General features: G+C 44.3%; 1 long non-coding RNA gene across 2 annotated transcripts in view; it reads left to right on the plus strand.

The window, feature by feature from the left end:
• LOC132896232 (uncharacterized) overlaps positions 1-25401 on the plus strand; it is a 39742-nt gene that overhangs the window by 5234 nt on the left and 9107 nt on the right. Inside the window, exons 4-5 of one of the 2 annotated variants that reach the window (XR_009655974.1) lie at positions 2965-3116; positions 3507-4091. The exons of the other annotated variant lie outside the window; for it this stretch is intronic. This is a non-coding gene — a long non-coding RNA (uncharacterized LOC132896232). Of the gene's footprint in view, positions 1-2964; positions 3117-3506; positions 4092-25401 lie in introns of those variants that run through there. 2 annotated transcript variants of the gene reach the window in all.

Here is a 25401-nt window from a genome sequence, read left to right on the forward strand (position 1 = left end):
ATTAATACTGAGTATTTCAACGTAATCTAACTACTGCTTCTGTAATATATGTGTAATTACTATGAATAATTACAATGGACGTTTGAGGGCAATTCTTCAGTGACATCAATAAATATTTACAGTATAACTGCAAGCTTTACACTCTAACAATAAATGTCTTATAGAGTTTTGTCCAAGATTTCAATCCAGGGAAATGTAATTATGCTTACTTACACTATATAATACATGAAATTTTATACAAGCTTTCTACACCCTATACTTTCATTATAAGTCAGTTTCAGATAAACACGTATGTACTATATTTCATTCTTTTCTCCACGAAGGGAAATATACTGTAGAAACTCTTGTCTGTGGTAATCATACATACACTATATAGATGCAATAAACAGAGTTTACTTTGCAAAAATACTGGAATATTCTATTAATTGGTTTAATTTTAACTGTAGAAAAAGGCGCAGCTCCGAGACATATGACATATGAATCAGAGTCTGATTCATGAAAGTGTCACGCAACATAAAAACAAGCATGATTTCAGCACGGTCGATGAATTAGCTTCAGCTGCACAGATGCAAGCTGCTGCCCAATCTTTACATATCGTATGAATCCAACAAGCCCCTATTTTACCTCATATCCATCTGATTTACATGAAAGACACCCTAATAATGGTGATAATATGGCAATACAAAGAAACGATTCATCAGGTATGTAAGATCTGAAGAAAGAGGTATGTAGAGGAGAAAAAAAATTCCACTGAAACCACTTTAGCGATGTTAGTGGTCTTTTCAAAAGCCTCGGAAACGGCATAGTAAGCAAGCACAAAATGAGACCTTAAAATAAAATGAATCAATAAATTAAACAGCTTTAATCGAGTAAAAGATGGTTTGAAATGTTTGTTTTTTCCAATCCTTTGTTTTAATTTCAATTAATGGAAGCTTGTAGGTGTTTATGCATAGATAAACTGTCAGAAATAGGGGTACAGTAGGAGTCCATTTCTGTCCCCCAAGGTACAATTTACACTAATGTACCCCCTAGGGCTCATTATTGGACCTCAAGGTAACTATGTACCTTTTCAGGGTCAAAAAGGTACAAATATGTTCCCATATAAATGGTACAAATAAGTACCATAGAGGGTCCTGCTCCAGTGACGAGCTGTTGTAGCCTTAAAGGTGCAATGATGTATTTTATTTTCTGAGAGTGTAGATATGGACATTTGTGCATTTTTTTAATAAAGCTGTTTAAGATCAAAATCAGGTAAAAAATGTGGATCTATAGCTAGATTTTTATTTGAAATTATTTTATTTGAATTATTTGATAGGTCAGGAAGTCAGGTTTATTTAAGGTTTTAACTATAGCTGAGTCACGTTTCCATCCTGAACAAACCTTAGTTCCTGTAAAATAATTTCCTAGTTTCCTGTGCTATATTGTTATTGATGACATTAGTATTATTTCAGGTTGTTGAAAATGTACACGCACTCTGTATCGATATTTGCTCGTACAGCTATTGACAGAAGTTGTGTACTTGCATTTGGTGAAGAGATTTGACCATACACAACCGTAATGAATGAGGGTCACTGTTTCCGACTGGGATTTATGAGCTTGCAGTTGCTGACTGTTGTGGTAATACATAAAGCTTGACCACATTGTCCTTGGCAGGCCATGATTGCTCTCGCTCTCTCTCTCGCTCTCTCTCTCTCTCTGCGTCTCTCCTGCTTTCTCTCTCCATCTTGTTGCCTCTTACTCTGTCTTGTTCATCCTTTTCTTTCCTTCTCTATTGTAAGTGAGAGGAGCAGGCCTGCTTCTATCAGCTGTGAGACCCGTGTCTTTGTCAGAGCAGTGACGAGAGAGAGAGAGGGAGGGACAAGTAACCTAAAATAACCCAGTGGTGGGGAATACCAGCTGATAAACCTGAATGCTGTCTCTGTGGGTGTTTCAGCAAATCATAGCCTGGGCTCTACCTCTTTCCTCCCTCTCACACTCCTACGCCATGTTCATATCAGCTACCTTTCTTAGAAACACCAACACATACACACACACACGCACAAACACACACATATAAAACCCTACTCCCTCATCTAATAAATTCTTTAAGGTACATATAGTCTGAAACTCATGCAACTGGATTCAGCATTTATTTACGAACAAGTAAGTCACCACTTCTTATAAGGCTGAGAAGGCTCATAGTTTATAGTCTCGAGAAAAACATTGGAAAAATATTGTTTTTACCTACACAAAGTCACTGGAGTCTCTTTTTGGGCCTTTTCTTGTTTGTTTTTAAAACTCTCTAATTTCTATTTTTTTATGATCACACCCTTTTGTATCTAGGAGGTCAGAGTGTTTTGTGGACTCTGTAATTAGGGAGTGACTGTAAATGCCCTCCACCCATTTGGGCACACACACACACACACACACACACACACACACACACACACACACACAGAGAGAGAGAGAGAGAGAGTGAGAGAGAGAGAGAGCTCACACTTCATTCTCTAATATATTAAACAAATTCGGAGGAATATTTACGTCGTACTCCCAGTCCCTTGTTGGTTGCCGTCCACAACTGGTTGTCTTGTATTCTGAATTCTTAGTCAGTTTGATTATATTCTATACTGGTTCCTTTTCATTCTGTGCATTTACATAGCTAATAATGTCAGATAAACTTATATACAAAGTTGTCTGTTAGACTCTGGACTACCATAGTAGCTGTTTATAACCGAGAACAGGTAAAAGAATGCGTGACAGTGAAATATGCTTACTGAAAATATAATTACAGTCATCTGAAGTGTTTAAAGTAACGCTATTTTGTATATTGAGTGATACTGAATTACTGCGCATACCTAGTATAGTATATCTTGAGCTAAAATAGTTTCATATTTAATATCTAGGAGAAATATATATCTGTATTATTCTATCCACATTCACTGGATATAAGCAATCGCACGCTCTGATTGGCTTCTCTACTCCTAGGCTATCAGCTCATAGACCGTGAGTTGAGAAAAACAAAATGGTGGAGCGTGTTGCTGAACCAACCGAGGATGAAATAAAAACTACTCGAAAACAAAACCTGAAAAATACAACAACAAAAAAAGCAACAAAACATGGAATAAAGGTATTTCATGGTAAGAACGTATCTTTTTTATTTATTTATTTATTTTTCAAGAATTATTATTATTATTATAGCATTTTTCACAAATCGCTACTGTCATTTCGGCAGTTTGTTTACATTCTAAGTGAAAATGATTTTGTTGGATGTTTAAAATAAAAACTAATGTTCTGTTTCTCAAAATCCAGTGAATGTGGATAGAATAAAACAGTTATTCCAGTCAATCTCATCGTACATGGCGTACCGCCAACTCGGTGTACGCGCCTTGTCGGCTGTCACCTCGTGTACGACTCGATTTTGTGGAATAACTGTTAAATATGTGCTACAAGCATCATAGTCCCCTAAAGTTAAAATGAACCATGAAACCTACACCTACACATATTCATGACTTTTCTTTTTTACACAGAATCAACTTATCATCCTTGTTAAAAAAAAAAAAAGCGAGCGAGAGAGAACATGGATTCAAGATTGTTACACCTTAGCGTGAAATTTTTGCACTTGTCTGTCATCAGCAAAATATTTGGACATTGAAGAAACAGCTAATAAAAACTCCTGCTTGCTGTCACAAAGACTTCCAGGAATTAGGACGTGTACATCCAAAATGAGTTCTCAAGGGACAAGCACAAGGAAAATAAAGAGGAGAAGTAAAAGAGTGGAGGAGAAGGAGGAGGAGGAGAAGACTAGAAGAGGAGGCATGTCAAGAGAAGCGGCTACTGTGAGTGTTTCTCTGGCAGTGTCTTAGCTGGTTGTTGTGAGGAGTGAGATCGAAGCAATCAGCAAGTATACTGCCGCAGAAACTCGTCACCATGCGAAGCCTGTCCAGTTGCATCGTCAACACATTGACCTAGAGAAAGAAGGAACTCCCATCTTATCCCGTCACCCTCCATTTCAGGACTCCTCTGCACTGCGAGGTTGTGAGATACTGCATTTCTTAATATTTGCACTTCAGTTTCTCATTTCTTGTGTATTTGCAGTGTTTCAATCTGTAATGCAGTAGTAGTATTATTATTATTTTTGTATTACGTTCTCTTGTTTCGTATATTTTGAGTCTCTCTTGTAATAAAATCAGCTGAAACATGTTGCTCGAGTTTGCTTGATAACATCAAGGCCTAAGTTACTTGTTGCAATAAACAGCAGCTGATTGTTATTTATTTATTATTATTTTAATTATAGCACCTTTTGAGAGTGGCAGCCTGGCCGTAATGCTGGCTCGGTGTCATCCTGGCATGCAGAACATTGACGGTTGTTTCACAGACTGTCGAAAGTAGCTTATATCTAACGTTTCTCTCCTTTTAAGCTGTGGTTGTGTTAAGTGCACCACTTTAGTGAAACATAGTGGAGAAACCAGACAACCATTTGGTTGTGCCAGAGAGCTGCTTTTTTTTCCCCCCAAGATGTGAAGTCTGTTCCAAAGTCTGTTTCAGCAGATTACAATAAAGTGATTCTTAAAGGAAAGCACTGAAACACAATAAATATGCTTATACCGAAATATTCGTGATGTGCTTAGCAATTCTGGTGCTGATTTGTCGGTTGGTGCTGTATTTTTGTAATTGTCATGAGCCGTTGTCGTGGGGGCTTTGCTAGCGCAGTTACAGTGGTATTGAACAGAAGAAACAATTCAGTGATCTGAAACCTACAGCAAGTGAAAATGGTCGGGTATCATTTTTACCACTTCTGAGTCAGAATTGGACAAATGTACAAGTGCACAAGAATTTATCTTGGCTGATCAGCACAGAAACATACAATATACAAACAAGCAAGATTTAAACAGACCTACAAAAGTGTGGATTATAAAAAATAATATAATAAAGACAATACAAATGCAGAGCCTGCATACAACACTATTTGGGAAATGGAAGGACAGTTCTGCTTATTTATTAGAGAGGGTTTGTTGAGAGGATTGACCACCTTTGTGGAAAGAAACTGTTTAGTACTACTGTATGTGGTGCTGGTTTTAATGGAGAGGTACCATTCACCTGAATGGAGTTTCTAAAACTGATGATATTTTCAGCTCAGTTCCTCGCCCTGATGTCATGCAGCTCTGGAATTGAGAGCTGCTGCAGACCAATTGGCATTTCTGCTGTGCTTTCTGTCTTTAAACAAGAGGAGGATGAGTTGAATTACATAGTTATGGATGAGGTGCTGAGATGCGTTCAGTGATGGAACAGTTTTTTGTACTAAAACAGAAGCTTTTAAGAAATGTTACAAGGTGACTTGTAGAAAGAACACTCCTGAAAAGAGCAAGAATTTATTTTCTCGCACGGTATTTCTTCAGTGATGTTCAATGTCACAGATGAGGGGTTAAGAGAGCTGGGCGGATTAAAGTGCCGCTGCATTGGTGTCTTTAGGTAGAGATGATGCAAATGTTGAATCCCACTGGTGCCACTATGAGCTAGCAAAATGATGGCATTATGAGTAAGGTAGGAAACCATTAAAGATAGATTGCCTTGCAGAGTTTTCAAGTTTAGGTCATAAAAATACATTTCCATGACACCCAATTATTTTTCTTTAGTGGACCGAAAGCTACTGAATTCGAATCACGGACTTCCAATTTTATTAGGTTTTTTAAATAGAACAATTAATGAATTTAAGGCCATGTGGCCCTAAATTCTCCAGTATTTTTTCCTGCTTCACCATGACCCAATTCAAGATACTATGTCATGCATCACGTGGTGGGCTTTCCCCATTCGCGCAAGGCATTGTGGGATACAAATTTGAAACAGGAGAGGAAAGTAGAGGACGCGAATGAAACGTGAAAGACTTGAAAGCAAGGAGAAAAGATGTTATGTTGTGAAGGAAAGGAAACACAGGACCAAACTAATAAATATCGGCGGTCAGCGAGCACCTTGGTGTGATCAGCTATTCGTTTAGCGACAGAATGATGGAACTGTCAGTGCACCGTCAAGGTAAACCTGTAGATGGCAGTAATGCAACACTGTGGATACCAGCTGCCGTAAAACCCAAAACAAGAAGAAAAAGAAGAAGAAGCAGCAGGTAAACCTGCGCATGCACACACACGGACTTCCTCTGTCTGCTTGACTGCGTGAAACGAATGATTTCATGCATATTATTTGCGAGGTAATATCCTCAAATTAAATAACTTCCCAGCCACAGAATAGTCTGTTTTTATGCTTCCGCCACCTTAAGGTGCAGGAGGCATTATGTTTTCGGGTTGTCCGTCTGTCCGTGCGTGCATCCGTGCGTGTGTGCGTCCTGAAACCTTGTGAACACGATATCTCAAAGGCTAATGAAAGGAATTTCACCAAACTTTCACCATTTGTGCACTTTGGGGCAAACATGAACTGATTAGATTTTGAGGTTAAAAGGTCACAGGTCAAGATTACTGTGAGGTCAAATGTCCATCCCCAAACTTTGTGAACACCATATCTCAAAGACTAATGAAAGGAATTTCACCAAACTTTCACCATTTGTGCACTTTGGGACAAAGATGAAATGATTAGATTTTGAGATCAAAAGGTCTAAGGTCAAGGTCACTGTGAGGTCAAATGTCTGCCGAAAACCTTGTGAACACAATATCTTCAAGGCAAATGAAAGGCATTTCACCAAACTTTCACCATTTGTGCACTTTGGGACAAAGATGAAATGATTAGATTTTGATATCAAAAGGTCTAAGGTCAAGGTCACTGTGAGGTCAAATATCTGTCTGAAAACCTTGTGAACATGATATCTCAAAGGCTAATGAAAGGAATTTCACCAAACTTTCACCATTTGTGCGCTTTGGGACAAACATGAACTGATTAGATTTTGAGGTTAAAAGGTCACAGGTCAAGATTACTGTGAGGTCAAATGTCCATCCCCAAATCACAACTTAATAAGGCGTGTAGTCTACCAGGCGGAGGCATCCCCATCGACGCCGTTGGCATCGAGTTCTATCTAGTTTTTGTTTTGTTTTTAGATATTGCAGAAATAAACATATATCACAATGGCCAAATTTCAGAGGGAACTAAATTTCACCAATTTTATGAAATCAAAAGGCCGTCTACCTTTAATCATAGTGAAAATAGCACGTCACTGAAAGATGTTGAGACTAAAATTAAAAAAAAATATCACATATTACTGATGAAGATTAATATGCAAGTCATTCAGGATGAATTTTAACTTATATCATAAAAGGAAATAACAGTAAATGATAGTCTTACATTTTACATTATATAAAGTCAAAATATTAAATATTCAAAGTATAAAATATTATCAGTGATGAACATGCTCAGTTATGTGCACAGGAAAATGGAGGGGTTTTTATTTTCGATTGTGTTTAGTGAGTCGTTTGGTTTTCCTCATGAACAGCAGGTTGTGCAAGTGTGAGACAAATCTCTTGTTAGTGACTCAGAAGGGGCTTTTGGTGGTGAAATCATTTTATGGTGCTGATGTGTCTGTGCTTGAAATAAAGGAAGCTGGCATTCAAATCTATGTCAAAGATGACTGAATTTCTTCTATATTTAAAGCAGTAAATCAGTTCATTTGTTTAAGAAGGCCTTTACTAAAGGTGAGATCCTTTCTTTAGACACTGAGAAACTTGTTAATGTCACACAAATCAAATTAATATCGAACTGCAGAAGCTACGGAATTGTTTATGAACATTATCTGGAAAGCAGAAAATGTGCAAGCTTGTGATGAAAAGATTTATAACTTAACAGACCAGATTTTATAGTGACATATGATATAAAATGCATTATAGTTTAAATATGTATTCAGGTTTATAAGCCATTTATCATTGTTTTTGTGTTTCCCTTTATATCTGGCATTTACCCAAAGGTGTATAATGTCATTTAAGTCAAGTCAGAGTCCTCTCACGCAGACTCTGGTCTTCCCAGGCAGTCTCCTGTCCCAGTACTAACCAACTCTTTAAGGCATATGGGTCCAGCGCCGATCTCCGTTTCAGTAGCCCTCGGCCTCTCACCTATACAGCTATGGCTACAGCAGGGAGCCAGTCCTCGGGTAACCGCAAGAGTTTGACTTCCTCACTCACATCTGTATTGCAGCATGCCTTGCCAGACGGTAGTAGGTACCATTTTTTATAACGGTCTTTGGTATGATCCGACCGCGAGTAGAACTCGTGATATCCCGATCAAGAGGCGGACATGCTAACCGCTAGACCAACTCGCAGCCATTTAAATACATACAATAAAAAATGTCTTTTTTTTTTATAAGATCTAGATTTGCAATGGAACTTATTATGGTAAAAACAAAAAACAAGCACACAAAAACATGTACTTAATTTTAAAAATGTGGTTTGATTAATTAAATGTGAGAGTGGCATGTACAGTATGAGATGATGTACAGAGTACACACAGAGTAGACTTGTACTCTGATTTCCCGAATTCCCAATTTCATCTCTGAACATGCATGCATCCAAAACTATTCATGATACAGATTTGAAATTTGGTATACATGTTAACAAGGTAATGTAGATGTGCCTTTTCATACCAAGAAATTTGAAATGTTTTAATTTTTCATGTTTCCATGGAAACAATTTCAGACTTAGTCTCTCAGGCTAGTCTTGGGGTAGGTTTTGTTTCCAGAGCAGAACTTGAAAACTATGAGTGGTATAGTCTTGAAAGTTGGTATATGTGTTGATTAAGTAATGTATATGTGCCTTTTGATACTAAGAAATGTGAGAAATTTTAATTTTTGGCTCACCTGGACCAAAGGTCCGGTGGGTTTATGCCATGGGCTGCTGAGGTCAGTGTAAAGAGGTAGGGTTGGTTTCCTGCAGCAAAACTTGAAAAATGTGACAAATAATATATTGAAACTTGGCATATAGGGCCGGGGATATAGATGACTCTGTCTTCTTGTTACTTGATTAAGATCCACCTGTCTGCAATCAAAGTGTCACATGATCTGTTACATAATGTCTATATAAATCAACCTGTTCTGGAAGGACACTGACTCTGTAACACTACTAAGCAAGCAACTTGAGAACCAAGGAGCAATCCAAACATCTCATCTCATCTCATTATCTCTAGCCACTTTATCCTGTTCTACAGGGTCGCAGGCGAGCTGGAGCCTATCCCAGCTGACTATGGGTGAAAGGCGGGGTACACCCTGGACAAGTCGCCAGGTCATCACAGGACTGACACATAGACACAGACAACCATTCACACTCACATTCACACCTATGGTCAATTTAGAGTCACCAGTTAACCTAACCTGCATGTCTTTGGACTGTGGGGGAAACCGGAGCACCCGGAGGAAACCCATGCGGACACGGGGAGAACATACAAACTCCACACAGAAAGGCCCTCACCGGCCACGGGGCTCGAACCCGGACCTTCTTGCTGTGAGGCGACAGCGCTAACCACTACACCACCGTGCCGCCCAATCCAAACATATCAGAGACAAAGTTGTGAAGAAGTATACATCAAGGTTGGGTTATAAAAATATCCCAAACTTTGAATATCCCACAGAGCACCATTAAATCCATTATAGCAAAATGGAAAGAAAATGTCACCACTACAAACCTGATGAGAGAAGGCCGCCCACCAAAACTCACAGACCAGGCAAGGAGGGCATTAATCAGAGATACAACAAAGACACAAAAGATAACACTGAAGGAGCTGCAAAGATTCACAGCGGAGATGGGAGCATCTGTCCATAGGACCACTTTAAGCCATACACTCCACAGAGTGGGGCTTTATGGAAGACTGGCCATAAAAAAGCCATTGCTGAAGAAAACACGTTTGGAGTTTGCCCAACAGCATGTGGCAGACTCCCCAAACACATGGAAGAAGATTTTCTGGTCAAATGAGACTAAAATTGATCTTTTTGGCCATCATGGGAAATGCCATGTGTGGCGCAAACCCACCACCCTGAGAACACCATTCCTACAGTGAAGGACTGAAGAAAAGACAGATGGCACTAAATACAGGGCAATTCTGGAGGAAAACCTGTTTGAGTCAGCCAGAGGTTTGAGACTGGGACGAAGGTTCATGTTCCAGCAGGACCATGACCCTAAACATACTGCTAAAGCTACACTGGAGTGGTTTAAAGGGAAACATTTAAATGTCTTGGAATGGCCTAATCAAAGCCCAGACATTAATCCAATTGAGAATCTGTGGCATAACTTGAAGATTGCTGTACACCAACGCAACCCATGTAACTTGAAGGAGTTGGAGCAGTTTTGCCTTGAGGAATGGGCAAAAATCTCAGTGGCTAGATGTGCTAAGCTAATAGAGACGTACCCCAAGAGACTTGCAGCTTTAATTGCAGCAAAAGGTGACTTTACAAAATATTGACTTTGGGGGGTGAATACCTATGCACACGCCAGATTTCTGCTTTTACACCTTAATTATTGTTTGTCAGAATATAAAATTAATTTGCACCTTTAAAGTTGCAGGCATGTTGTGTAAATCAAATGGTGCTAACCCCCCCCCCCCAAAAAAAAACATTTTAATTCCAGCTTGTAATGCGACAAAACAGGACAAACACAAAGGGGGATGATTACTTTTGCAAGACAATGTATATATAGCATTAAAAAAGATGCACTTGCAGTTGAACTATATATTGCACTGTAATGAAATGAAATGGCATGAAGAGGTACAATTGTAATGGAAATGTATGTATTTCTATTAGGACTATGTATATTTAACAGTTATTCCACGAAATTCAGTTGGATATGCACTGATAGCTGACAAGGTGCGGTGCACCGTGTAGGCTATAAGCCATACAGTGGTGCTTAAAAGTTTTTGAACCCTTTAGAATTTTCTATATTTCTGTATAAATATGACTGATCAGATTTTCACACAAGTCCTAAAAGTAGATAAAGAGAACCCAGTTAAACACATGAGACAAAAATATTATACTTGGTCATTTATCTCGTCTCATTATCTCTAGCCGCTTTATCCTGTTCTACAGGGTCGCAGGCAAGCTGGAGCCTATCCCAGCTGACTATGGGCGAAAGGCGGGGTACACCCTGGACAAGTCGCCAGGTCATCACAGGGCTTGGTCATTTATTTATTGAGGAAAATGGTCCAATATTACATATCTGTGAGTGGCAAAAGTATGTGAACCTTTGCTTTCAGTATCTGGTGTGACCCCCTTGTGCAGCAATAACTACAACTAAAGGTTTCCGGTAACTGTTGATCAGTCCTGCACACCGGCTTGGAGGAATTTTAGTCCATTCCTCTGTACAGAACAGCTTCAACTCTGGGATGTTGGTGGGTTTCCTCACATTAACTGCTCGCTTCAGGACTTTGGTCAGGACTTTGACTTGGCCATTCCAAAACTTTAACTTTATTCTTCTTTAACCGTTCTTTGGTAGAACAACTTGTGTGCTTAGGGTCGTTGTCTTGCTGCATGACCCACCTTCTCTTGAGATTCAGTTCATGGACAGATGTCCTGACATTTTCCTTTAGAATTTGCTGGTATAATTCAGAATTTATTGTTCCATCAATTAGATTAGATTAGATTAGATTAGATTAGATTAGATTAGATTAGATTAGATTAGATTAGATTAGATTAGATTAGATTAGATTAGATTAGATTAGATTAGATAAAACTTTATTGATCCCTTTGGGAGGGTTCCCTCAGGGAAATTAAGATTCCAGCAGCATCATTACAGATAAACAGAAAAAAGAAATAGAGAAAAACTTCTAGATAAATTAAAATAAATTAAGTATTTACATATACAAATATAAAAAGAGTAAGATATGGGGAAGAGGAGAAGGGGGGAGAGAGAGGAGGGGGGAAGGGGAAAAGGGGGGGCACCAGGAGAGATATTGCACATTATATTGCACATTGTCCGGTATTGCTTATTGTTAGGCTAGGCTATTGCTCCTTCCCGTCCTCTGTCCTCCTGTTACCCCTCCTCCCCCCCAGAGAGGAGTTGTACAGTCTGATGGCATGAGGGACAAAGGAGTTTTGAGTCTGTTCGTCCTGCACTTGGGAAGGAGCATTCTGTCACTGAACAGGCTCCTCTGGTTGCTGATGATGGTGTGCAGAGGGTGACTGGCATCATCCATGATGTTTAATAGTTTGTCCATAGACCTCTTCTCTGCCACCGTCACCAGAGAGTCCAGCTTCATGCCGACCACAGAGCCGGCCCGCCTGATCAGTTTGTCCAGTCTGGATGTGTCCTTGGATGTGCTGCCCCCCCAGCACACCACAGTGTAAAACAGGACACTGGCGACCGCAGACTGATAGAACATCCACAGGAGTTTCCTGCAGATGTTAAAGGACCGCAGCCTCCTAAGGAAGTATAGCCTGCTCTGTCCCTTTCTGTATAAGTGATTGGTGTTGCAAGTCCAGTCCAGCTTGCTGTCCAGCCACAGCCTGAGGTACTTGTAGGAATCCACTGCCTCCACCTCAACTCCCTCGATCAGAACTGGTCGTGACCTTGGTCTGGACCTCCCAAAGTCAATGACCAGCTCCTTGGTCTTCGAGGTGTTGAGCTGCAGATGGTTCCTGTTGCACCACAGAGCAAAGTCCCTCACCAGGCTCCTATACTCCTCCTCTCTGTCGTCACTGATACACCCAACAATGGCTGTGTCATCGGCAAACTTCTGAATGTGACACAGCTCCGAGTTGTAGCAGAAGTCCGCGGTGTACAGGGTGAAGAGAAGAGGGGCCAGCACCGTGCCCTGGGGTGCTCTGGTGCTGCTAATCACAGTGTCAGATGTGATGTCCTTCAGCCTGACGTACTGCGGCCTGTCAGTGAGGTAGCTGGAGATCCAGGTGACCAGACAGGGGTCCACTCGCATCCTGTTCAGTTTGTCCTGAAGCAAAAGGGGCTGGATGGTGTTGAAGGCACTCGAGAAGTCCAAGAAGAGGATCCTCACTGTGCCATTTCCCTTATCCAGATGCGAGTGGGCTTGGTGTAGCAGGTATAGGATGGCGTCTTCCACACCAACACCTGCTCAGTATGCAAACTGCAGACAGTCCTGGGCATGTTGTACCTGGGGTCTGAGGAAGCTGAGGAAGAGCCGCTCCAACATCTTCATCAGATGTGAAGTGAGTGCCACCGGTCGGAAGTCGTTCAGCTCGCTGGGCCGATTCTTTTTGGGAACTGGAACGATACATGATGTCTTCCAGAGGGTGGGCACTCTCCCCAGCTGCAGGCTGAGGTTGAAGATGTATTGGAGTGGTTCACCCAGTTCAGCAGCGCAGGTCTTCAGTAGTTGGGGACACACCTTGTTCGGGCCTGCTGCTTTCCAAGCTTCCTCAGTTGACCTCTGACCTGGTCTGCAGTAATGCATGGAGGAGTCTGTGTTGAGGTGGGGGGGAGGGGGCTGCTGTGATGACTGGGGGGAAGTGTGTTGAGGGAAGAAGGAAAGATGGCTGCAGGGAGGGGGAGGGTGGGGGGACGTGGGCTGGTTGAACCGGTTGAAGAGGTCATTCAACTCGTTCGCCCTCTCCACTGTCCCCCCCAATGACTCTGGTCTTTGTATTGTGGCCGGTGATGGTTTTCACACCTTCCCAGACCTCCCTCATGCTGTTCTCCTTCAGCTTCTGCTCCACCTTTCTCCTGTAGCTGTCCTTAGCTTCTCTCATGCAGTGTTTCACCTCCTGCTGTGCTGCTTTCATCGCCTCCCAATCCCTGCTCCTGAAGGCGGCCTTCTTCCTGTTGAGGACAGCTTTGACTTCCTGTGTTACCCATGGCTTGTTATTAGGGTAACACCGTACAGTCTTAGCGGGGGAGACCACGTCTGCACAGAAGTTGAGGTAATCTGTCAGACAGTGTGTCAGCCCCTCTATGTCCTCACAGTGTGGGCTAAGCAGCACATCCCAGTCCGTGATGTCATAGCAGTCTCAGAGGGCATCTTCCATTTCAGGGGACCACCTCCTGATGGAGCTAGTTGTTGAAGGCTGCCTTTGAACCAGGGGGGTGTACTTCAGCTGTAGACAAATCAGGTTATGGTCAGACTTCCCTAGTGGGGGGAGGGGTGTGACTCTGTATGCATCCCTCGCATTAGCATACAGCAAGTCAATTGTCCTGTTATTCCTTGTTGGACAGTCCACAACCTGGTAAAAATCAGCCAAAGTAGAGTCCAAAGCAGCATGATTAAAGTCCCCAGAAATGATCATAAATGCCTCAGGGTGCTGTGTCTGCAGCCTTGCTGTGACAGAGTGAATCCTCTCACATGCAGCGGCTGCGTCTGCCCTCAGAGGGATGTAAACACAGATGGTGATCACATGACTGAACTCCTTCGGCAGATAATATGGCCACAGGCTAACAGCTAGCAGCTCCAAGTCTGGGCAGCATAAAACTGTCTTTACGGAGATATGTCCCAGGTTACACCAGCGGTTGTTAACATAAATGATGAGTCCCCCACCTTTGCTTTTCCTGCATGTGTTAGTGTTTCTGTCGGCTCTCACAGCAGTGAATCCCCACAGGTCCACATTAGCATCCAGTACAAGGTGTGTTAGCCATGTTTCCGTAAAGATAAATAAGCTGCTCTCCCGATAAATCCGCTGGTTGTTCAGTGCGGATAACTCGTCGACTTTATTCGGCAGCGAGTTCACATTCCCCATGATAACGGAGGGAATGGATGGTTTGTAGTGCTGCCGGTTGTCCGCTAACCTAGCCTTTAGCTTCACTCCGGCTTTGTAGCCCCTGGGTTTCCTCCTCGACTCGGCCGGGATGAGGTGTCGTATCCTGGCTCATCCCATTGTTTTCAAGGCCAGCAGCTCCTCTCTCAAATAAGTGAGAAAACTGGACAAGCCAGAAGGCTATTGCATGTTAAAGTTAAAAATATCCATGTGATATAAGTAAAACACACTTTGTCTTCGTAAGAAGAGCAAAAAAGTAAAAAAGGTGAAAAAAATAGGTTTAAAGAGCTAAAAACTACAGAGCTACTGGAGAGGCAGCCATCTCACACAGCACCCATATCACATTGCCAATGATGGCAAGCCGTCCTGGCCCAGATGCAGCAAAACAGGCCCAAACTATGATACTACCACCACCATGTTTCACAGATGGGAGAAGGTTCTTATGCCGGAATGCAGTGTTTTCCTTTCTCCAAATGTAACACTTTTCATTTAAACCAAAAAGTTCTATTTTGGTCTCATCCGTCCACAAAACATTTTTCCAATAGCCTTCTGGCTTGTCCACGTGATCTTTAGCAAACTGCAGACAAGCAGCAATGTCCTTTTTGGAGAGCAGTGACTTTCTCCTTGCAACCCTGACATGCACACCATGGTTGTTCAGTGTGCTCCTAATGGTGGACTGATGAACATTAACATTAGCCAATGTGAGAGAGGCCTTCAGTTGCTTAGAAGTTACCCTGGAGTCCTTTGTGACCTCGCCAACTATTACATGCCTTGCTCTTGGAGTGATCTTTGTTGGTCGACCATTCCTGGGTAGGGTAACAATGTTCTTGAATTTCCTCCATTTGTACATAATCTGTCTGACTGTGGATTGGTGAAGTCCAAACTCTTTAGAGATGGTTTTGTAACCTTTTCCAGCCTGATGAGCATCAACAATGCTTTTTCTGAGGTCCTCAGAAATCTCCTTTGTTCATGCCATGATACACTTCCACAAACATGTGTTGTGAAGCTCAGACCTTGATAGATCCTGTTAGGCTTTGTGACTATCTTGGCCTCTAGAGGCCGCTATTGTATCTTTGTCATGTCATGTTTGTTTTGACAGCTAGGTGGTTTGTGTTTGTTTTGACAGCCATGTGCTTTTTTGTTTTTGATGTCATGTGCCTTGTGCCCCACCTATTCTTAATTGCCAATTTGACCTGGTCATGTGTTCAATTACTTTGGGTATTTATACTACCCCATTTTGTGTTTCTAGTCACTGAGTCTTTGTGCTGTTTTATGGTGAGTCACCTTTTGTACTGCATACCTTAGCCTGTTTACTTTTGTTCTTGGGATACTGCTCTTTTAGGACATTTGGACTATTTTTTGTTAACTGGGAACTTTGCCATTTTTTGTATCTTCTGAGCATTTGGATTTTTGCTTTCTCTTCCTTGGTTTTGGATTTTTGGACTCTTGAAACTTTAGGAGGTTTTTCTTGTATCTCCTGTGTGCTGTTTGATGAAATTTTACCTTTGTGGATTTTGCTTTATCACAAGCTGTGGATTTTCCTGGACTTCTGAGCTTTGGCAAATAAACTTTACTGAACTTTAGCTTTGACCTCACTCCTCTGCACTTGAGTCATTCCTCTGCTCAGCCTAGTGGGTGTTTGCTGGGTTACTACACCAGCGACCCGGGTTCAATTCCCAGCCCGAGCTAACAGAAAGACTCAGTCATGACGGGCTCAGCAGAGGCTTCTTCAGCTGTCTACCTGACAGAATTTCAGAGGATAATGGCTGCCTTAACAAGCTTTGAAGCTACCATGGACAAGCACTTGTAAGCCAACAAGAGACCCTTGCTCGCCACGATGCACTGCTTCAGCAAATTGGGAATGCCCTTGCACAGTTGACTCCTCATCTCCCATCTCCTCCTCCTGATCCTCCCTCTGCTCCAGCTCCAGTGCCTCCTTCACCTCATGAACCCTGCCTTCCTGCACCACAGAGGTATGATGGCAAGCACGGTGAGTGCTGGGAGTTCCTTACCCAGTGTCAACTCACCTTTGAGCTCCAGCCTACCACCTACACTACTGACCGCAGCAAGATTGCATATGTAATAACATTGTTAGCTGATAAGGCACGAGCTTGGGCAACAGCCATCTGGCAGAGACAGGGACCCGAGTGTTCCGATTTCAAGCTGTTTACGGAGGAGATGCTTTGTGTTTTCGATCAGTCGGACATCAGCAAAGATGCAGCCAGGAAGCTCATGTCCATCCGGCAGGGAGGAAGTGTCGCAGACTACGCCATCTCATTCCGGATGCTCGCAGCAGTCAGTGGATGGAATGAGACTGCCCTGGCTTCAGCTTTCCACCATGGTCTGTCTGACTCCATCAAAGACGGTCTGGCCTTGATAGGTTGCCCAAGTGACCTTGAAACTCTGATCTCACATGCCATTCGCCTTGATAACAGGATTAAAGAGCGTAGCCAAGACCTGAGCTTCCCCTACCCCACTGCTTCAACCTGGAGTCCGTCCACCCCCTCCAGTGTTTGTCTGGAGCCCATGCAAGTTGGCCGTACTCGTCTCTCCGCATCTGAGAGGGAGCGCAGAAGGAGGGATAAGTGCTGCATCTACTGCGGCAAGCCTGGCCATTTCCGAGCATCATGTCCCGAGCTCTTGGGAAAAGGACCAGCCCGTCCAGCCAAGGGAGGGTTGTGACGGGGACTACCCTCTCTCCCGAACTTCCTGGCCAAGGAGTCCACATCCCTGTCTCCATCTCCTGGGGTGAGTCCGTCCACTCTTGCCAAGCATTGTTAGACTCCGGGGCTGCTGGAAATTTTATGGATGTTCATTTTGCCCGAAGAATCAATGTCCCTACTGTACCCCTTGAAGCTCCGTTGTCTGTGTCTGCTCTGGATGGCCAAGCTTTAGGTGATGGAAGAGTCACCCAAGTAACTTCTCCAGTTCTTCTCCAGTCTCAAGGTCACAGAGAAGAAATATCCCTGCACCTGATTCATTCACCAGAGTTCCCAGTGATTCTAGGCTTTCCTTGGCTCACCCGCCACAACCCTCGCATAGACTGGGTAACAAGCCAGGTTGTGGAATGGGGCCCTACATGCCATGTCTGCTCTCTAGTTCTCCTGTGTCTCCTGGCGAGCCCCCTGATCTCACCGAGTTATCTCAAGTTCCCACAGAGTACTGGAATTTGAAGGAAGTTTTTAGCAAGAGTAGGGCTGCCACTCTTCCTCCTCACCGTGCCTATGACTGTGCCATAGACTTGCTCCCCGGTGCTACCCCTCCTCGGGGCAGGCTGTTTTCCCTTTCTCAGCCAGAGCACAAGGCCATGGATGAATACATCAAGGATGCCCTGGCCTCTGGATTCATCTGCCCCTCCACCTCACCTGCTGGTGCAGACTTCTTCTTTGTGAGCAAGAAGGATGGGGGATTGCGACCGTGTATTGACTACAGGGGCCTGAATAAGATCACAGTGCGCAACCGCTATCCCCTTCCGCTGATGTCCACAGCATTCGACCTGCTCCAAGGTGCTACAGTCTTCACTAAGTTGGATTTATGGAATACATACCACCTCATTCGTATCCGACAGGGAGACGAATGGAAGACTGCCTTTAACACCCCATCAGGACACTATTGCCGCTTTTCCACTACAAACGCGGCTGAGTTGGGCTGAGCTGTGCCGTGCTGAGTTGGGCTGAGTCGAGCTGAGTGGGGCTGTTGGAGTTGCATTTCGACTACAACCGCACTGAACCGTGCTGGCTGGAAGTGGGTGGACACATTGGGTGGAGTTAGCGAAAGTGGGTGGACGTCACATGATGTCGTTAAGCGGCGCAAACAGTGACATCAGTGATCTTTGAAGCGGTAGTCTCACGACCCGGATAGTAAACAATAAACATGGAGGACATGGAGTCGTTAGTGTTGCTGGTCTTGGTTCTGTGGCTTGTTGTCACCGACAACGCCAACAGATACTGGCAAGAGCGTATAGATGAGGCGAGGCGCATAAGGCTTCAGAAATTCTCGTAATTCGTAATTCTTCTTCCGGGTTTACGGTGTTTACAGATCCCAGTGTGCTTGCGGGGCGTGTGTGGGCATGTGAGGACACTCCTCCTCACCAATCAGTGCACAGGGGAGTGTCTCCTCATGCCCCCAGCCTCACTCAGCTTGGTTTGGCTCGCTTCAGCCCCACTCCAAAACCGTGCGAGTTTTGGGTGCTAAGCAGGGCTGAAGCGAGCTGAGTCGTGCTGTTCTGAGGTAGTTGAAACGCGAGCCGTGTCGGGCTGAAGTGAGCTGAAAAAGGGTAGTGGAAAGGGCCATATGAGTACTAAGTGATGCCCTTTGGACTTACCAACGAACCAGCAATCTTTCAGGCCCTTATCAATGACGTCCTGAGGGATATGATCAACAAATATGCTTTTGTTTACCTCAACGACATTTTAATATTCTTCAAGACCTTGCATGAGCACCGCCACCATGTCCGTCAGGTTCTTCAGAGGCTGCTGAAAAACAATTTGTTTGTGAAAGCCCAGAAATGTGAATTTCATGTCATAGAGGTCTGCTTTCTGGGCTTTATTGTATGGATGGGACAACTTCAGATGGATCCAGCCAAGACCCTGGCCGTCCAGGACTGGCCCACTCCCGAGTCCGTGAAAGGAGTTCAGCGGTTTTTAGGATTTGCTAACTTCTACCGCAAGTTTGTCAGAAACTTCATTTCGGTAGCAGCGCCCATGTCTGACCTCACCAAAAGGACAGGGGGGTCTTTTGTCTGGTCTCCTCAGGCAGAGAAGGCTTTCAAGGACCTCAAGCACCGCTTCTGCACTACACCCATTCTGGTCCTCCCTGACACATCGCAACCCTTCATTGTCGAGGTGGACGCTTCGGACAGTGGCATCGGCGCTGTCCTCTCTCAACGCTGGGATGGAAGGTTGCACCCCTGTGCATACTTCTCCCACCGTCTGAGTCCTGCGGAGACCCGTTATGATGTGGGTGATCGAGAACTGCTTGCTGTCAAACTGGCCCTTGAGGAGTGGAGGCACTGGCTGGAGGGAGCTCAACATCCATTCCTGGTTTGGACGGACCACAAAAACCTGGAGTACCTCCAGCAAGCCAAGAGACTGAATCCACGACAGGCTAGGTGGGCCTTGTTCTTCAGTCGGTTCGATTTCACCCTGTCGTACTGCCCCGGCTCGAAGAACACCAAACCTGACGCTCTTTCCAGACAGTTCTCTTCCACTAACAGGGAGAGTGAAGTTGGGCCTATTATCCCTGTGTCCCAGATTGTGGCCCCTGTCCGCTGGGGTGTTGAGGAGGCTGTCCGACAAGCTCAACGCCAGGACCCCGGTCCTGGAACGGGTCCACCTGGTCTCTTGTACATTCCACGTCAAGCTAAGGCCAAGGTTCTCCAGTGGGGTCATTCGTCCCCTCTCACTGCCCACCCGGGAGCCCGGAGGACCCTGGATTTCTTAAAGAGATGCTTCTGGTGGCCAGGCATGGAGAAAGAAGTGAGGTCATTCGTCCTGTCCTGTGAAGTGTGCACCAGAAGCAAGAACCCACGGCAGCATCCCCAGGGTCTCCTGCATCCTCTGCCCATTCCTCGGCATCCCTGGTCTCATGTGGCAGTTGACTTCATCACGGGCCTTCCAGCTTCACAAGGTAATGCTGTCATTCTAGTTATAGTCGACAGGTTATCAAAGGCCTGTCGTTTCATACCTTTATGCAAGCTCCCTTCTGCCCTTGAGACCGCCAAACTAATGTTCACTCATGTCTTCCGAGTCTTTGGACTCCCACAGGACATCGTCTCCAACCGGGGGCCCCAGTTCTCCTCCCGAGTGTGGCGGGGGTTCTGCAAGCTGATCGGGGCCACTGCCAGCCTCTCCTCTGGGTTCCATCCCCAGTCTAATGGCCAGACTGAGAGGCTCAACCAGGACCTGGAAACCACCCTGCGAGGCCTGGCGATGGACAACCCAACGTCGTGGAGCACCTGGTTGCCATGGGTGGAGTACGCCCATAACACCCTTCAGTCATCGGCTACCAGGTTGTCTCCATTCCAATGCCAATTCGGGTTCCAGCCACCTTTGTTTCCTGAACAGGAGGAGGACGCTGGGGTGCCCTCGGTCAATCATTTCCTGAGACGGTGTCGTAAGACCTGGAACAAGGTCCGGAGGACTCTCATCCGCACTTCCAGGGCCAACCAGACTCAGGCCAACTGCCATAGACGGCCTGCCCACAGTTTTTGCCCTGGGCAGCGGGTTTGGTTGTCCGCCAAAGACCTTCCTCTACGGGTGGAGAACCGCAAACTTTCCCCCCATTATGTTAGCCCCTTCAAGGTAGTGCGCAGGGTGAACCCTGTTGCCTACCGACTCCAGTTGCCCCGGTCTCTGAGAATCAATCCCACATTCCACGTGTCCCTGTTGCGGCCCGTACTGTCGTCCCCTTATGCCCCTGCCCCTAGGAATCCCCCGCCTCCCCGCATCCTCCGTGGACAGACTGTGTTCACTGTGCGCCGCCTGCTGGACTCCCGCCTGGTCCGTGGCGGTCTCCAGTACCTAGTTGACTGGGAAGGCTATGGGCCTGAGGAGCGCTGTTGGGTCCCCGCTCGGGACATTTTCGACAAAGGACTTTGTCGGGACTTCCATTTGGCCCATCCTGATTGCCCTGGGAATGTCAGAAGATGCTCCTTGGGGGGGGGGGGGGGTGTCCTGTTAGGCTTTGTGACTATCTTGGCCTCTAGAGGCCGCTATTGAATCTTTGTCATGTCATGTTTGTTTTGACAGCTAGGTGGTTTGTGTTTGTTTTGACAGCCATGTGCTTCTTTGTTTTTGATGTCATGTGTCTTGTGCCCCACCTATTCTTAATTGCCAATTTTGACCTGGTCATGTGTTCAATTACTTTGGGTATTTATCTTGGGATAATTTGGACATTTGGACTATTTTTTGTTAACTGGGAACTTTGCCATTTTTTGTATCTTCTGAGCGTTTGGATTTTTGCTTTCTCTTCCTTGGTTTTGGATTTTTGGACTCTTGAAACTTTAGGAGGTTTTTCTTGTATCTCCTGTGTGCTGTTTGATGAAATTTTACCTTTGTGGATTTTGCTTTATCACAAGCTGTGGATTTTCCTGGACTTCTGAGCTTTGGCAAATAAACTTTACTGAACTTTAGCTTTGACCTCACTCCTCTACACTTAAGTCATTCCTCTGCTTAGCCTACTGGGTGTCTGTTGGGTTACTACACCAGCAACCCGGGTTCAATTCCCAGCCCGACCTAACAGATCCCTGTTCTTTAAATAAAACAGGGTGCCAACTCACACCTGATTGTCAACCCATTGATTGAAAGCACCTGACTAATTTCACCTTCAAATTAACTGCTAATCCTAGAGGGTCACATACTTTTGCCACTCAGATATGTAATATTAGATCATTTTCCTCAATAAATAAATGACCAAGTATGATATTTTTCTCTCATTTGTTTAACTGGGTTCTCTTTATCTACTGTGGGAGCCAAAGTGTGTTTTATATGCTTTTGTCCATTTATATTGGAAAGGTTGTATGAATGTAGATAAATGGTTGATTAGAAATAGGCAAAAGGTTAGTTAAATTCGTTCGATTTAATCCATGTTCATTTTAAAGTAAGTTTTGTAACCTTTTGTTAGGAGCCATTTTTATGTTACTGTCGCTTTAAGAAAACAAGTCTTTAGCGCACACATCGCTTGGAGGTAGTTGAGGCTTAATCAGGACTGAGCCACACAGTTTTCTTACCGAAGCGCCTTTTACAATGAGAAAACATTGACTTTGTAAAACTTGGAATAAATACATTTTTGTTTAATCTTTTACACCGGAGTCCCGTGGACGTTATTTTCATTCTCATCCAGTGAAGGTGCACGAGTTAAGTTAACCTCGCCAAAAGGTTCAACCCCCACATTCATAAGAAAACTAGCTCCACTTGGACGAATGGACAGATAAAGGATCGGACACCATAAGAAAAGAAGAATCACACCTACAACAGGATACGGTGGTTGTGAGTAAAGCCAAACTCTCAACTTTGAAGGAAAACGTGCTGCCTAATGTGTTAGTTAGCCAACTAGCTGCAACATCATTGCTAAAAGACATATGCAGGCAGTGTCAGCTATTTTGGTGGCTTTAATCTTCAGACTTAAGCTAATTCACATCAGCCACTGTGTATTTTGCACAAGGCATGGAGCACAGAGATGAAGATATGGACATAGTTGTGGATACAAGGGCAGGGAAGGTCTCAGTGAAGGCTCTGGAGGAAAGGTTGCAACGTGCTGTTAGCACACACAAGGCCAAGCTGGCTAAGGTAACAGGTAAAATGAACCAGATTCATCAAGCAAGGGATGAAGGTGGTGATGACAGCCTACCAGTGATTCAAACCAAAATGGTAGTATTTAACAGGCTGTTTGGAGAGTTCTGTGACTCGAATAGCAGTGCTAAGGAGATATTTCACCAACTTTCTGAAGAAGACATGAAAATAGATCAAGCTAACTGGTTTGAACCTAAGGCTGATGGCTTTAAGGAATTTGCAGAGAAGGCTGAGGCTTGGATTGAAGAAGCTCAGCTACGTGTTGAAGAAGCTAAAGAATACAATGAAGCAATTCAGCCATCTGGCAGCATATCCAGTGCATCCTTACCATCATTAAAGCAAGGTTCCAGGGCAAGTTCTGTGCATTCTTCCCATGCAGCATCATCGGCTTCATCTACTCGGCTGAAGGCAGAATTGGAGAGCGCTGCATTGTTAGCAAAGGCAGCCACTTTGAAATGGAAACAGGCTTTGGAGGAGCAGGAAGCTAAGCTAAAAAGGGAAAAGGAGGAATTGGAAATTCAAGCCGCTTTAGCAGCATCTGATGCTAAAATTAGGATCTTGGACGAGTTTGAAGCGTTGCATGTGTCATCGAAAGCAACAAGTCATGATGGAATGAACTCTTATGTAGGTTCAAAACATTCCTCACACACAGACGGGCAAGCAGCGCAAAGTAACAAAATTCGACCTCAGGCCCGACCATCAGTCCCTGCAGCTGCTCAGGCACAGGTGTCAGAAACTTTGCAAGGTGTTGCTAAAATGTTAACGAAGCGGCAGAGACTAGCTTCGCTGCCTCCTCAGAGCATTCCTGTGTTCAAGGGAGACCCTTTAGAATATCTGCTGTTCAAAAGAGCTTTTGAACATGGAGTAGAGAACAAGACAGAGAGCAGCAAAGACCGTCTCTATTTTATGGAGCAGTATACCACTGGACAGCCTAGGGAGCTGATAAGGAGTTGTCTCCATATGGAACCCGAGCGCGGCTACCACGAAGCTAAGAGACTTCTGGAAGAACACTTCGGAAATGCTTACAAGATTTCAGTGGCATATATTAACAAAGCTTTGAACTGGCCTACCATCAAGCCTGATGATGGAGAAGCTCTCCAGTCTTTTGGCCTCTATCTCACAGCATGTCATAATGCTATGACTGATGTGGAGTATATGGAAGAGCTCAATAATGCGGCTAACATGCGTGCCATAATCGCCAAGCTCCAATATAAGCTGAGGGAGAGATGGAGAAGCGTTGTCTGTAGCATTCAGGATTATGATTATCGCAGAGCCAAGTTCAACGATCTTGTGGATTTCATTAATAAGCAAGCAAAAGAAGCGCTGCACCCTCTGTTCGGCAACATAAAAGACTCCTCAAAGAGCTCCGCTAAAGGTCAAATGTGTGACAGGTTGCTTAGGAGAAGTGACAACAAGAGGGGTTTCATCACAGCGGCAACTATCACAAGCGATGAAGCAACGAGTCCCACGTTTAAGCCAGGAAGTAAAGCTACTGACAGTCAAGAGTATACATTTGCCAAACCCTGTCTTTTCTGTCACAGTGCAGAACATTCTATGGAACAGTGCAAGAAAATGAAGAAATCCCTACATAAGGAGAAGATTGACTTCTTGCGAGCCAAAGGTTTGTGCTTCAGCTGTCTTAAAAAGGAACACATGAGTAGCTCATGTAATGAGAAGATGACTTGTCAAGTCTGCACGCAGTCGCACCCTACAGTGTTGCACATGAAGGCCAAAAGTGGCACGTCAAACAAAGACACAAGGACTGAACGCGAGTCATACAAAGGTGAGGAAAAGCCGTCAGAGTCAGTTGTAAGTGGATTCGTGGGCACCAGCTTTACAACTAATGGAGCAACAAGTGCTGAGCATGAAGAGAGCATCTTAGCTATAGTTCCAGTTCAAGTAAAGAGCAACAAGGGCCTAAAGGTGACAATGACTTGTGCTTTTCTTGACCCTGGCAGTACTGCATGTTTCTGTCCTGAGTATCTAATGAAAGAGCTTAACCTCACAGGCAGAAAGACACACATATTATTGAAGACCATGGGAGAGGAAAGGATTGTGAGCAGTCACGTGGTGTCTGACTTGAAAGTGAGCAGATTGGACTGCAATGATTTTCTGGAGCTCCCAAATGCATTTTCCCAGAAAACCATTCCTGCAGCAAAGGATAATGTTCCTTTACAAGAGGATGTTGAGAAGTGGCCACACCTACAGAAGGTGTCACTTCCAAAAATAGAGGCAGAGATAGGACTGCTTATCGGGACTAATGCACCCAAGGCTATTGAACCCTGGCAAATCATTGCTAGCAGAGAAGACGGTCCATATGCTGTAAGAACATGACTTGGCTGGACCATCAATGGACCTCTCCGAGAGCGCACTGGCCATAGCACAGCATATGGATTGATGCAGGTTCAGGCAAACCGAATAGCAGTTACCAGACTGGAGGAACTCTGGAATCAGCAGTTTCAGTGTGATTTTCCTGAAGTCCATCAGTATGAGAGGCTGGAG

Source organism: Neoarius graeffei, chromosome 13 (genome assembly GCF_027579695.1).
Source record: "Neoarius graeffei isolate fNeoGra1 chromosome 13, fNeoGra1.pri, whole genome shotgun sequence".
NCBI lineage: Eukaryota > Metazoa > Chordata > Actinopteri > Siluriformes > Ariidae > Neoarius > Neoarius graeffei.